General features: G+C 41.0%; 1 protein-coding gene across 1 annotated transcript in view; it reads right to left on the minus strand.

Annotated features, from left to right (window-relative positions):
- The window catches only part of CRACDL (CRACD like), a 63,658-nt gene extending 58,110 nt beyond the window's left edge, over positions 1–5,548 (minus strand). The window contains exon 1 of the mRNA XM_068182719.1: positions 5,442–5,548. The gene's annotated coding sequence lies outside the window, so the exon portion shown is untranslated. The remainder of the gene's footprint in view (positions 1–5,441) is intronic.
- Positions 5,549–13,379: the final 7,831 nt, after the last annotated feature.

The raw sequence follows: 13,379 nt of genomic DNA on the forward strand, positions 1-13,379 counted from the left end.
AATGCTACCTGTCTCCATTGCCCATTAATTTTATGTGCTGCAGATAAAAAACAAACAAACCAAAACACACTGAGTTTTTAGCTTTTCAGGGATGAAATATTAAACAATTTCATTAAAAATAAATTGATTTTTTAAAAAATAAACTCGTTTTCTAAAAAAAAAGGGGGAAAAAACAGAGCTATTGTGTATTTTTATCCATTGAACAATAAAACTGTTTATGGGGACTGTATCCTAGTGCAAGCTGAAGCACTTTTTATAACTGTGTACTCTCAGGCGTGTCTCACCTGTAAACTCAGATATTATCCCTAAAATCATTGAGGTTTCCATAAAAGAAAAAGTTGTGCTGTCAAGTACTGTCAAGACATTTTCCTTGAAGGATTCTTTTCAAAGCTACTTCTGTCTTAACTTAGCAACAAACTTCAGCAGAGAAGCAGCTGGCAGAGGACACCACTGAATGTATGTGCCAGCTTATACACGTGTAGGTTTTCCACACTCCTGGAGCTGACTGATAGAGGCTGCTCTGAAGCAGCTGGGAGCATGGAGAACCACGGGCCTGAGAATTCTGGGGGGAAAAAAATGCACTGGAAGAAATACCAAAGAAATCAGAGTCCTGTTTTATCTCATTCTCTTTGAACATCAACAGGCTGGCTAAAAAACCATTTATTTGCCCTAAGTAAATACTCTAGCAATTACACTTCACTGGACTCATTCAAGGTCATGAAGAGTCAGTGGTGATCATCTGCTAAAAAGTCCCACTTTTGATGCATATTTCTCTGAGTCATTGTTTTAACACTCTTGATTATTTCAAAAGTTGTCAGAATTTAAGGCATCACCAATGTCTACAGTGAAATTTACTCCCAAGGTGCATTTCAAAAGTGCTGCACAAAAGCAGATATACCATCTGCTGTTTAAAGAGTTCCAAGACAATTTTCTGCTACATTCCTACAACCACTGGATAAGCCACTATTGCCAAGAGGAATTCTGCTGACTCCCTTTGAGGCTATATAGAGTATATGCATCAGGAGTAATAGGACTTGCAAGAGGTATGAAAACAGTAAAATGGTACCCTTGAAATTAAGACAATGGTTATTTAAGTCTGAGCTTCACTAGAAGCATCACTGCTGATAGTTTTCACAGAAACATCTACTTATACATTTACACTCTGCTCCCGTACTGCTGTATTTTCCCAGGGGGCAACAGACCCAGTTGCTTGGCTTTGAGCTGCCAAGACTTTTAGTTTCATCCTGTTATAACTCATCAAACAGATGCAGGCATTTTAAACTCAGAAACCTACAACCCACTAGGTGCAGTCTTTATAGACACCAAAAAACAGAATACTCCAGAATTCCTGTACTGATTGCATTGTTTGCTTTTATGCTTAATTTCAAAACTTTCCATTTTAAATGTATTTCAGAGCAGTCAGACTCTTATATTGCACTGTTATATTGCACTGTTTTACCCACATCTGCCTCCAAAAAGTTAATCAAATACTGTATCAGGAAGATCTTTCCATTAATGACTTTATGAGATGACACAGATTTAATGAGCCTGTCTTAGCTTAACCGTCTTCATGTGTAGTGTGGAAGGAGAGAGACTGCAGTACCACACTGAGAAGGCACTGGGGAGGGATTTGTGCAAGTATTGACCAGTTCAAAAACAAACTGAGACAAGCTTATCAAATCCAAATAATTCTGAGGGAGTTCTGCTGTCTTGAGGATGAGCAGCAATGTACAGAAATGCTTTGCTACAGATAAAGCTATCTTCCTTAAGTGACAACATCCATAAATGGATGTTTCACTGCAATAAAATGGGTAGGTAAATGGTCTCCTTTCCTGACCTTTTTGCACAGACTCTCCCTTTAATAATACAGAAACATAAATCTTGCAGCAAGAGAAGACTGTATATTTAATACCTTGGATAAATTACATTTTACGACTGAACTTCCATCTCTCTTGTGATTATTAACTCTCTTCCAGTATATGCACAGCTGGAAAATGAACCAGCTTTTTCTAAGAGCATCTTACAATCCTGGCATGTTCAGCCTTCATTCTAGTGCCTTCCAACAAAGATTCCCATGTTCAAGTGGACATCCTTTAGTATTTTGGACTTCAACAAACTAGTCATATTCCGTTCATCAGCACCTACAATTGCAGAAAGGCACTTCTAGGCTCCTGGAACAAAAGGATAAATGAACTGTGCATTGCTGGGTATATACTACATTTAATGGGCCAAAGCCTGAGCTTGCTGTTATGAAGCAAGATGGCAGAGAACAAGAGAACTGATGGATTCCAGCTGTGCAGGGCACAGATCTGTGCAGGACAACAGATCTGTGACATAGTAACAGCAGACTTCAGAGTCACCTTCACTTCCTGCACAGTGAGTGCTCTGCAGGTCCCTATCTACAATGTGTGCTGGTTATACTCTTCAGTCAAAGACTGGCTGTGCTCGAAACACACATCTGAAATCAAGAGTGGAACAGATGGGCTGTGAGGCAATGACCATTTATTAAACCTTCATACAAAACAGGGAGAACTTGTCTATGCATTGTTAGACATTGATGATTTCACTTTTGTGCTGGTGAATCTGAAATGCAGCTTTGCTCCTGCAATAAATATTTGCCTGAGACATTTCCATAATTCAATCCTATTTTCAGCCCTTTGGTAACAGTTCAGTGCCAGTCCTTGTTATTTAGGAGGTTTTTTCCTCCTTTTTGCTACTCTTTTGTCACAGCTGTAAATACTGAGGCTACCAGCCAAGTACTGTACAGCTGTTAATGTCCTGCACGACAGAGAGGACAGCAGAGGCTGTCAGCACCACCACAGGCTGAGTGGGAGCAGAACCCTTTCCTCTGTAGAGCTCAATGGCAGGCAGCACACACTCGTATTCCCGTCCACTGCCTTAGAAGCAACACTGCCAGGTTAGTTGGTTTTTTCCCAAGAGAATAATTAGACCCTGTACACCCAGAAGCATGTGCTAAATAAAACATTTTTTAATTAAAAACACAACAGAATTTAAGTTCACAAGGTCTCTGTGAAAGCAAAGAAACATGACCTTCTACTTTCTCTAAACTCTGACATCTGTACAAAGACAAACTAATTACCCATCACTATAAACAACCACAGACAGTTCCTACCTCGTCACTGGATAAGCTTAAACGCACCTGCTCCCCTTCCTTTAATGATAAGCCAACTCCTACCCTGAAAACGCCTTCTTTCAATGATTAAAGAGCTACAAGGCAAGTGCCAGTAATAAAGCTACATTTTTTTCTTTCTGTAATCTAATCTTTGCCCTGTAGAAACTGCTGATGAGAGCTCATTTCCACTTAAAATTTACATAAAAACAATCCATATCATGTTGCATGGAAAAGGACTGTTGCCCCTGTGTTTATTGGCATGGTGATACAAAGACTGAGAAATTACTCTGATGCAAAAAAATTATGTAGAGCCTTGTATCAGCATCAAACAGGCTTTGATGTATGGTTGCTATTTTTGGAAGCTAATGATCTGTGAGTGATAAAGCAAATGAACTTCTTAATAATGACAAATACAGGAGAATGTACATCACTGAATAGAGAACACAAAGTCCAACCAAAGAAAGATTTATGGGAGATAGTTATGGTACCTAAGATTTATAATGGCAAAATAAGAGAACAGGAAAAGCTTCTGGAAGATCTGGTGTGTCTATCTGGAATAACAATTTACAAAGGATGGAATGTACAGTCCACTGCATGCTTCTAGATGATACTAACATTGCTTTTGGTATTTATACACATATAAAGCATAAGACATGTAGTACTTTATCCAATTTAAATACAATTGCTATAGAAAAAAAAAGTGTTTTTAACTAGTGTGAAAATATGCAAACAATTAGAGTTTATATTGCTGGGGTGTACCTATAAACTCCTTACAAATGGGGTGGTTTTCAGCTAATTGTATGGCAAAACTGGCAAGCTGATGTTTTCACAACCAAAATTTCACTGTGCTCTTAAAAGGTTTTGAACTGAAGAGATTCCCATATAGTAACCTAAGATCCATCAGTGGCAATTAAAATTCAATACACTAAACACGCTATGGATAGTAAAGTTTGTCAACAGAAGATAGCATAATAATGAAAACAATGCATTTGTGGTATTTCAGGTCTCACGTCTGAAAGTATATTAAAGAGGGGAGGAAAGTCACACAATTTATGGCTAATTTCAGGGTAGAGGATCAGTCCGCATTTTGAGAGCTACTTGAGGAACGGGAGAGAAAAAGGCACAGCCTTTCAGGGCAAGAATACCCTGCCAGCTGAGCTCGGCCTTCCCGCAGGGCCGGTGGGAGCACAAGCCTGTTCACCTCGATCCAATTCCCACCTTCCAGAAGCCTGGGCCCGCCGGTCGCGAAGGAGCCGTTCGTGCGCACGGAACCCGGCGTCCCGCTAGGTACGAGTGGCCTCTCAATTAAACGCCTCTCTTCCTTCAGGTTTAGCGCTGCCCGTCGCTGTGCCCGCAGACTAACAGCCTCCGGAGAAGTGGGGAAGGAAGCGAAGCCCTGCCCGCCGCCCGGGCAGCGCCCGCGGCGTGGCCCGCGGGAGCCGCGGCCCGGCGGGTCCCGCTCCGCCCTCACTCACCTGCGGCGCCCGTGGGGCGGCCCGGCCCGGCCCGGCCCGGCGGGTCCCGCTCCGCCCTCACTCACCTGCGGCGCCCGTGGGGCGGCCCGGCCCGGCGGGTCCCGCTCCGCCCTCACTCACCTGCGGCGCCCGTGGGGCGGCCCGGCCCGGCGGGTCCCGCTCCGCCCTCACTCACCTGCAGCGCCCGTGGGGCGGCCCGGCCCGGCCCGGCGGGTCCCGCTCCGCCCTCACTCACCTGCAGCGCCCGTGGGGCGGCCCGGCCCAGCCCGGCCCGGCGGGTCCCGCTCCGCCCTCACTCACCTGCGGCGCCCGTGGGGCGGCCCGGCCCGGCCCGGCGGGTCCCGCTCCGCCCTCACTCACCTGCGGCGCCCGTGGGGCGGCCCAGCCCGGCGGGTCCCGCTCCGCCCTCACTCACCTGCGGCGCCCGTGGGGCGGCCCAGCCCGGCGGGTCCCGCTCCGCCCTCACTCACCTGCGGCGCCCGTGGGGCGGCCCAGCCCGGCGGGTCCCGCTCCGCCCTCACTCACCTGCGGCGCCCGTGGGGCGGCCCCGGGAGCGGCGGGGCCGGGCGGCGCGGACCCATCCGAGCCGCGGACTCCAGCCAGCTGCCCGCTCCGAGCCGGGCCCGCGGCCGCGGGGCCAAAGGCGAGGCGCTGGCCCGAGGGCGGGCGGGGTGCGGCGCTCAGGTGTTTTCCGCCTCGGCAAGACATTGAGCGCGGCCGGGTCACGGAGCCACGCGGGCGTGAGGAGGGAGGAGGAGCGGCCCGGGCGCTGACATAGGGCGATTTCAACACTACAACTTTCCACCTCGGCTTTTCTTTCCCCCTTCGCCCACCCTAGGTGGCTTAAGGTACCGACGAGCCATCTCCAGGTTATTTTCAGCGAGCGGTGGCGGGGCAATTGCAGCACGTAGCTACAGTCAGGACCCTTGCGGTGGTATCTGGTGAAAGGCTTTGGCTGAAGCTGCTTGCACCTGTGAACAGTAGTGCCCTTGGATCTTCAAATGGGATGTTTCAAGCTCAGCTTCTGTGCAAGTGGTGAGAAAGGAAGGCTGGACGAACTGACTGGAAGAATTGACCAAAATAACATCAGGTAGTTGGTTCCCCACTTCGGCATCTTATCCATTTTAATAAACTCCTCTCTGTCTTGTGAGTTCTGGTTTCAACGTGAGCACTTTTGGTTGGTTGTTTTTTTCCTAAAGAGTGTCTCCCGTGTAAAGTCAGTGAGTCTGAGGACAAGCACTTTTGGATAGGAAATACAGGTGTTACCTGATAAATGAATGAACACCACACTAACACTGACTTGCAGTCCAAGGCAAAAGCATTAGAGCGAAAGATGCTGTGGAGGTTGCTTGTTTCTTAGGGCACTGATAAGGAAGGCAGAAATGAAAATGGAAAGCTGGTGCACACTGACTCAGTCTTAAAATGAAAAATCATTTCAACACTACTTCCAGAGCAGTCACTGTGGTCAAAAAAGAAATTCAATTATAGGTTTTATTTCTGCCAAGTAGCATTGTTTCAAAAATATTCATGCTCTACTGGCAAAAGTGATTTTATAAAATATTTCTGTGTGCAGGAAAGACATACCCTCATGTAAAGCAAATCTGAGAGGTACATTGTTCACTTACTCGGTTGCACTGCAACTCTGACAACAAAGACGTTTTCTGCTTTGTGTACTCTATATAATTGCTTGGGTGTAGGCTGCATTCAAGATAAAAAATGTTTGTTCTTCTCCCACCTCAGGAAATAAAAGCTCCAAAAATACAACATAGATGAGAAGAATAAGATAGGAAACTTAAAACTGAGCTTAGACTTTTGCATCTGCTGAAATTAATTATTAAACTGCTTCGTGGATTTTAATAAAAATCAAATGTGGGACAGCCTAGAGAAAAATTGAATTACAGTATATTGGAGAGTCAGGTTAAAAAAATCCGTTGGAAGGGAACATCATTTCAGGCCGTACCTTTATACATAATGTTTTAATTACAAACCAATATTGTTTTTTCAAAGTTTATTAATAAAAAATCTGACCCTTGTCATGAAATAAGGTTGCGTTTTGATATATTCAATCCAAGTGGAGTCACATAAAAATTTTCTCCATCTTATCAATTATTTTTCTTCTGTTTGGAAAGTGTCCAAAATGTAAAACTAACTGAAATGCCTTTCCACGTGTTCAGATAACAGTGCATGTTAATACCACAAAGCTGTGTATGATTCATTCATCTTCATTTCACTTACTCCCTCTGCTGGGAATTAGCGTGAAAGTTCAGCAGATCAGAGGAAAGATCATTAAGAGTGCAACAGACATTAAAACGCCTCTTTTGCTTCTTTTAATAAAAGATCACACTTCTTTACAGACCCTCCATTCTGTATCAGTAAATCAATTTGCATCTCTTGTTGCAGGGCTATTCACCCCGAAATGATGAGGAAAGAAAAGCTAATGCAAATTAACTAGTTAAATATGGAATATATCCTAAGATCTTATGCATTCTCCTGTATCATTGCAACTGCCAATATCAAAGATTAAATAAATACAGAAAAGCAACTGAGTAACAGAACTGCTAAACCCTACCTGATGCTGATAGACATGTTGCTAGTACCTCACTGCTTACACTGGCACCGACAGGATTAGTTGGTCCAAGAAGAAAGGGGGTAGAAGGGATAGAACAAAAAATTCTATTGTAGTACTACCAGACACTACCCCATACCATGAACATCTTTTCTTCTCAAAGACTAAAACCACTTGCTTGAACACTGACAGCAGAATCTTAACTCTGATTACATGTTGGTAAAGTTCAAGCTTTCTTGGTGACTGAAAAGAAGAAAAAGAAAAGATGGAATGATGGCAGTGGTCAACAGGGGGTCAACAACAGATGTCATACTGTAATGGAGATACCACTCTGTATCCATGCCTCCTGCTTCTCCTAGTATGCAGAAAAGATAACAAGGAGGAGGATACCAGAGATACTGAATTCTTTCTTCTACAAACGCTGTAAACCAGTTACACTCCAGTGAAATATCTTCTACTGAGGAGTGGGGACAGTTTCCATTGCCACAGGTGAGCAAACTTAGTGAGAAACAACTCTATTACCAGTGCCTAAGAATTATCATGAATATTTTTACAAATACTATAGGTTTCTTTGTTATGCAAACCACATTATTTTAGGTCATAACAGCATAGCTGAATTTAAAATACTCTTATTTTTAATAAAACCAAAAATTGTTTTTTCAGGTTTGCCTATGTAAAAATATTGTGGTAAGAGGCAATATAAATGTATGTATAAAAATCAAGTATAACATTGTTCATAGTTGCAAATAAGTGATACAAATGATAAATAATTTTTTTTGGTGTAGGTCTCTTTCCAATCAAAATATTGTAACCAAGCAACGACAAGAAAATCACAAGTAACCCACATCGTGAGGAAATAGATAGTATCACAAAGTGTGTAACACATTTCAGGCTGGGCATATACAACAGTTATTCCTGGGTATTGAAAAAATTAAGATGTATTACAGATTAGAGTGTTTGCAACCAAAAGTAAAGAACTGTAAAAACTCTGAGCTTATTGGCCTTAATATTCAGTCATGGTCTGGAGGTTTCTAGAATATACTGTAGGGGCAGTACATACAATTCCCAACCAACACTGTTCCAGTCCTCTTGGGCTATTACTACAGACTTTGCCAACAAGCAAATTTAAACATATTGTTTGAAAACTTCAGCAAATTCAAATTTTAAAAAATGTTTTTCTTTCTTTCAGTTTCTGACTTAGATCAGACATAGGGGTATTGCCACTACACTGATCCTGCTCTCTGAATATACTCACTTGAATGTTTTTTTTCCTTAACCATCAAAAATTATGCAGCAATTAATTGCTGTCAGAAGTAACTTGAAGTCTGTATGTCATCACCGCTGACAAAAGTTCCTTTGGCTACATCCATGATATTGTAATCCCCTTGCAATTTTCCTGCAAAAAATTAAAGTTTTCATTTCCAAAACATTTTTAAGGAAAGGCTAACCCTAATAAAAAAGCTATTACTTTACCAGAGTACTCAGGAAAAAAGCAGGTTTATTGCATATTGATATTTATATCTCATATTCCTTTATTCCTCTCTGCATAAGAGAAGAGTTTTTAAGTCCAAATTGCTTAAGAATCTTCTGATTTTACTTTTTAGGTGAGCACCTAGCCCCTCTTTACTGACTTTTTTTATTATGTTACATGGAAAAGCATCATTATTGCAACTAAAGAATTATTTTTTAGAACATGGGCCTCAGCACAGCATATCCACTCCCAAAGAGAACTCCTTTTATCTGTACTAAGTTTATCTAATATCTGCTTCTCATCTTCTAGATGATAGCGTATTCGTTTTATAGACCAAGATCACATATTTCAAACTGTTTTGTGATCATCTTCTAGGAAAAAAAATCAATACGACAGTATGATTGCAAAACAACAAATCTCTTTCTCATCTTCCAGGTTAATGAAATTATCATATTCTCTCCTCTGGGAAAAGTGTACAATATGCCTTTTAATAGCTGCATAATGTGGCAATGGTTAATATCATTATGTCTGCTCCTACAGTCTTTATTTATTACTTGCTAGCAGTCCCATTAACACTGGTGATTGTTGATATGACTTCTGTGGCTGTCTGCCAAATAAGGAATGAAGAACCAGGACCTCCAAATTAAAATCACTGAAAAATATTGTCACTCTTGTGGAAGATAATCCTAAAATTTATGGTGCACATCTATATCTATACTTTAATTTTTTAAAAACATTATTCATGAAACTACTTTAGAGGTTTTTTTAAAGCCACCTGTTCCTAAAAAGCAACACAGTTGCTTTATTTCAGTATTAGGAGCATTCATATGGGTTATGCCGTCTTTAATTATTACTCAGATGTGTATGTTAATTTTGAGCAGTCAGCTTGTCACAAAAAAAAAAATCCTATAAAGGAATATATGTGCAAGTTTATGCTTGTTTATTATTGTGACCAACATGCCTTTGCTTGCAAAAATAAACCAGAGACCTAACCAATTCTTTTATGAAGATAGCAAAAAAGATGAATCTAGGTGTGGATTCTGAAAGCACTTTGAGAAAACTTCCTAGACTCTTTAACAGTCAATCCAGATCATTTGACAGATTCGATTTTATTGTATAAAAATGTCATAGCACATTTGATGTGTAAGCCAAGCTTTGGACTCCTATCACTCAAGAAAATCGGACAGAAAAGGTCTTTCCCACCAGGTCTGCAACACAAACTGCAGAGCACATCCTTTTCACTTTACTGGAGCAAGGATTCTGGTACAGTAAATACACAGAGAAAGATGGAATAATAAAAATAAGTTACTGTCCAATTTACTTCTGATACCACATTCTCCGTAGAATGAAAAGGCGACTGTCTGCCTCATCTCCCATCACAGACTGTCTGCTGAAATAGCAGCTGGAGAGAAAGAAGGGCATTAATTGTGATTCCAACACTACTATCTCATTATACTTCATGTATACTGCAGAGTCACAAATTAGCTGTGGAAGAAGCCTCTCCAGTTTCTAGCAGTTGTTTCTACAATACCTTTTTCAATCCCTGGTGACTTCCCTTAAAGTGGCTGAAAAATGAGATTTCCTCTCCAGGAGGACCCTCCTGGAATAGTAGTACACTACTTAAGAGGATCTTACACCTAGATCATATTTCATCAGTTCCCCAAGTATCTATTTTTAGAGTCTTAATTCTGTTATTCTGATGATTATTACATCCAAATATTTGCATTAATATTCTTGCTTTTACTCTCAGGCAATATTCTACATTTGTTTTTAAGTTTTGTTCTTGTCTCGGTGAATTTTCTAAATCTTTCTACAGTTAGCTGAGAGGGAAATCATCATTCGTAGATATTTCATATATTTCTACTATTCCATCTCATTCTTAATTGACACTCTAAGTTCTTGACATAAAATTTATCAAGAACTTTAGTACTGTGGACATTAAAGCAAATATGCAGGACAAATGTAAATCCCTTGTAGAAAGCAGACATTTCCAGGTTCAGATCTCTGCTCTATTTTAGGACAGCCTTTTCTAACAGGCTGTTTCATTCATCCCTGTGTCACTACACTACAAAAGCGTGATAAATTCTCTCAATTTAAGCTTTTAAAATGTAGCACATAAAGCTAATGTTTCAGTAATTATTTCTTCTTTTTTTTTTTTTTTTAATTAAAACAATCCCAGACCATTTAGCATAAACAAGTAACTAAGTACTGCTCAAGGGAATTGAGCAACCTGCTCTAGTGGAAGGTTAGAACTAGGTGGTCTTTAATGTCCATTCCAACCCAAACCATTCTAGAATTCCAGGATCCTGTAAGTCTTAAACAACCTTAGTTATTCTCATGTTGCAAAAAATAAAACTATAACAAGGACTTGGATGAGGGAAAAAAGTTATTAATTATATTAGTTATTACATATAAATTAGATGTCTTGAATTCTCAAAAATGGAAAATAACCAAAGAGTAAAATGGAGTTCATTACCATGCAAAATCTACACAGATTTAATTAAGAAAAACTTAGCTTAAAACAGTCTGAAAATTTTAAACAAACCTGGCTCACTAATTCATTTTTAGTCTTTAAACTCATTGTACCTTAGGCATGCGCAAAAGTCACATAAGGCCAACCAGGATAAAAAACCCCAAATCAAACCAAAAGAACGGAACGCCAAGCAAAAATCCCCCACAAAACCAGGGGAAAAAAAGGAACATCAAGCAAGATAGGAATTGAATTCCTAATCTAGCTTGTAGAAGATTAGTCATTTGCTATTAAACCAGAAGTTTACTTCTTAGAATGGAATTTTTTCACCCTGAGAAGGGAGTAATGCAAATAGAAAAAGCACCATAATTGTTAGTATCAGTGTGGTGACTACTGGATTGCTTCCTCTTCTCTTTGTAAGTATCAAATATACAATAAAGTGTTATGGTAATTAAAAGTAAATGAAACTGTTCCAAATGACACAATGTTTCTTTCAACGAATTTAAGAGCTACACTGTACTCAGATGAAGGAGGAGTAGGCACAATTCTATCAGAGGAATGAAGACTCCCTGTACTGGCTATCAAGGATTGGCAGTAGCTAAAAAATAACTGTTGTGCACAGCTGTGTTTTCTTCCTTAGGGCACCAGAACCAGCTCGCTGACCCGAGGAAACTTGTCTCATATTATTGGGAGCCATTTTTAATACTTAGAGAAGCCTTTGATAGCAAAGATTAGTCAAGTGCCAAAGGAAATAATCTCAGTGAACAAATTAAACTTGGAAGTACATCATCATCTCAAAAGCAAGTCATGAACTGAGACTTCTTCTCCCCTCCACTGGCAATATTTTTTTATGCATGCTGTCAGCATCTAAGTTTTATTTTAAAAGGAAATGTAGTTTTCATCATATACTTATCTGAAAGACAGATTAGTGAGTCTCTCTGTATTATTCCCTTACTGAGATTTATTTCTACGTACCCATTGTCTCAATTTTCCCTGAAAGACAGAAGATATCCATGGTAACTGCATGTTTAAAACTAAAAACTATAAACATCTGCAGAGAGGAAGAGCCTAATTTTAAGGTTATTCAAAAGTAAGAACGGTGCTGCTTGTGGTATTCCTGTATTCCTGTGCTGTTGGAGTTGGCAAGGCCAGTGGACTAGAGTCTACTGAAGTGCCCTGAAACTGATGGATATTTAAGAGATGCTGGAATCCCCAATGGGAAAGTTGCAAAATGGAAGTCCAGTAATTTTGAGTGCAAGAGATGGGGCCTGGATATTAGATCAATCCATAATTCCTCAGTCTGGCTGTATGGGAAGGAAGAATGTGGGATTGGATAATCCATTGGAAAGTTTTGAAGGTACATACTTCTCTGGGATCCTGGTTTCAGTCTGTCAGTTGTTTGCATTAAGGAAAATTTAGTCTGTGTTGGATGGGGAAGCTACTAGGTAGGGTGGCTACAACAGCCCCTGGGTTTCAGTGTGGCTCAGCCATTACCACAGACTTACCCAGGGAGTAAGACTGCGGCAGGTCACTAAAGCCTGTTGGGGAATGATCACATTCAGCAGGGAGCTGGATCTAGGGACAACAAAAGGACTTGCTCTAGCAACAGCAGCCCAGCAAGCCCAACAGTCCCTGTGCTTGGTCATCACAGCCAGGGGAGGACAGTAATTAAAACCTGTTGTTTCCACAGAGTCCAAACTGCTTCTGCAGTCAGAGAGATGGAGGGATGGGGAGCTGCTTTTCCTGGCTGGTAAAGAAAAAGCCAGACTGATGGATGAAGCCTCCTGGTATCACTGTTTTGGTGCCTATTCAAGGACTGACAATGTTGGCACTTCCACCTCCTAATTTCAGGCATTGCTTCATTCTGCACCAAGGCAGTAAATAAGTACGACTAGTCCAGCCACTGTTATAAAAGGATAGCATATACCCACTTCTTCAAACTAACAACAAAACCAAAGCAGTCACTACTCACAGCTGTTGCTTGCATTATGTACTAACACGATAGTGACTTTAACGATAGTACTTTTCTTATATGGCCAATTTTCTGGTTTTCATTTGCCAGTGGCAGAAAAATACTTTGGCTCTGAGCAGCTGCTTAATTTCTTCCCATGAAGAAGATGATCTTCCCAGAGATGTCCTCTTCAGACCCTTCATCCTTACTCATGAGAGAACAGAATATCATCAATTTACTAGTTAAATGAGACACCTCATTCTCAGACTTGTGCCATAATCACATCACTCTGCTTCTTTTAGCTTGCTGTTTT

Source organism: Anomalospiza imberbis, chromosome 2 (genome assembly GCF_031753505.1).
Source record: "Anomalospiza imberbis isolate Cuckoo-Finch-1a 21T00152 chromosome 2, ASM3175350v1, whole genome shotgun sequence".
Taxonomy (NCBI): Eukaryota; Metazoa; Chordata; class Aves; order Passeriformes; family Viduidae; genus Anomalospiza; species Anomalospiza imberbis.